Source organism: Eubalaena glacialis, chromosome 3 (genome assembly GCF_028564815.1).
Source record: "Eubalaena glacialis isolate mEubGla1 chromosome 3, mEubGla1.1.hap2.+ XY, whole genome shotgun sequence".
Taxonomy (NCBI): domain Eukaryota; kingdom Metazoa; phylum Chordata; class Mammalia; order Artiodactyla; family Balaenidae; genus Eubalaena; species Eubalaena glacialis.
In genome coordinates, this window is record NC_083718.1 from 141,732,017 (window position 1) to 141,733,897 (window position 1,881).

The 1,881-nt window shown below is 50.6% G+C and overlaps 1 non-coding gene across 1 annotated transcript; it reads left to right on the forward strand.

Moving 5' to 3' along the window:
* Window positions 1-225: 225 nt before the first annotated feature.
* LOC133089203 (U6 spliceosomal RNA) lies at window positions 226-331 on the forward strand. Its single transcript, XR_009700589.1, has one exon. It is a non-coding gene; the product is annotated as a U6 spliceosomal RNA (small nuclear RNA).
* The last annotated feature ends 1,550 nt before the right edge of the window (window positions 332-1,881 follow it).

A 1,881-nucleotide genomic window follows, 5' to 3' on the forward strand; every position in this document is an offset into this window, starting at 1 on the left:
CAGAGACAGAGACATTTTGGTAGGGGGAGCAGTTTGAAAGGGAACGGGGTCACACACTAGTGAACGTTGGAGTGAGAGTATGCTGACTGTATGTTATCATTTCTGGCAGTTAAAAGCCCTCATTTATAAATGCTCCAAAAGCCTGTGTTCCTGCCTGAGGGCGGGTGGAGGTTTTAACAGTACAGTACAAATGTTGGCCATCATCTCTTCTAAAAGGAACAATTCGTGCTCGCTTCGGCAGCACATATACTAAAACTGGAACGATACAGAGAAGATTAGCATGGCCCTGTGCAAGGATGACACGCAAATTCATGAAGCGTTCCATAATTTTATATATGTATATGTACAGCTGATTCACTTTGTTATACAGCAGAAACTAACACACCATTGTAAAGCAATTATACTCCAATAAAGATGTTAAAATAAAATAAAAAGAACACTTCAACAGAGAGCCCCGGCTGAAAGAGCCGAGGGACATTCCTCAGCCGTGTTTGTCCCACCCCTGGTGTCCAGTACAGCCGGGAGGTCATCTGAGCCAACTCAGGCCAGCCACCGACCTACGACCTATGGTCCAGCCCCAAAAGGGAGCCAGGCCGATCATATTCCCACCACAGGAATCTGAACCAAGAATGCTGAGATGCGCAGGCAGTTAGCAGAGGGGCTGGGGGCCACGGGAATGCATTGGAAGGTCCCACGTGGCAGAGTCGGAGCCGCTGTGGGACGGGGAGAGGCCAGGAGGAGGCAGGCAGAGACCTGGGTAGGAGAAGGTGTGCAGCGAGAAGTGAGGCTCTAGAGAAGACGGCAAGAAAGGCAGCGCCGGAGGTGGACACCACTACCCACAGAACCCCCAGGGCCCCTCAGTCTCAGCTCCAGCCCTGACTCCCTTTCTCCTGAGGGGCTCTCTGTTCCATGGAACCAGGAATCCCGAGTGTCTGATGGCCAGGGTGACCTCCCTGCAGGATGCTGGGGGCGTCTGGGTTGAAGGAGACCTGATGTTCAGTCCACAGTGGCTTTGCAGATTACAGCCAGGATATTGAAGGACGGTGTGAGCAAGGAGCAGAGTGGACGTGATGATCAGCTGCCTCCCGACCACATCTGAGGTGAAGCAAGAGGAAGTTGACTTTGAAAGCCTTCACACAACTACATTGTGCCTCAGGCAGGCAGGGAAAACGGTGGAGTGGTTATTTCCCCGGATCCGGCAGCTAGAGTGCCTCAAATCCCAGCTGCTTTTTCTAACTGTGAGAACCTGGGCGTAAATGTACTCTTCTAAGTCTCAGTTTCCACATCTGTAAAATGGGCATCAAACAGACCCTCCTCCCTCAGGTTGTTGGGGGTCTCACGGGGTTTGCCTGGAAAACAACATACTTGGTCTCTCCTTTAGATGCTATAATTATGTGTGTAAACTCCTCCATGAAGGGCAAGAGGTGGATTAGAGGCTGAGGACTCTTTTTCCCTGTAGAATTTTCTACCTGCAGTGACCAGCGTGGGCTTGTCCAATGACAGGAGCACACCCCTTCTCTTTGTCTCCCCTCAGGGCCTCTGTGGGGAAAGAGGCTTTCAGAGACACTCTGGCCGCAGACAGGCTTTACTTCTCCAGGCTTATTAATAGGAGCGTGTCCATTTCTGTCTTAAAAAAGTTATTTAATATGAGCTTCCAGGTGGGTGGTCAAATTGCCTTTATTGTCTTCCTCTCAGGAGAGTTCAAGAACTCTCACATTTTTCTGTTTTATTTATAGCAGAACAGTCATAACAGGAAGATCCATTGCTATGTGTGACTTCCTGAGTCAGGAATGCCCAGGCTGTCTGAGGGGTCTCATAGTCAGGCACCAGCTCCACCCACCGTCCACCCCCCCTCCCCTTTTACAGTGTCCCTGGCAGACA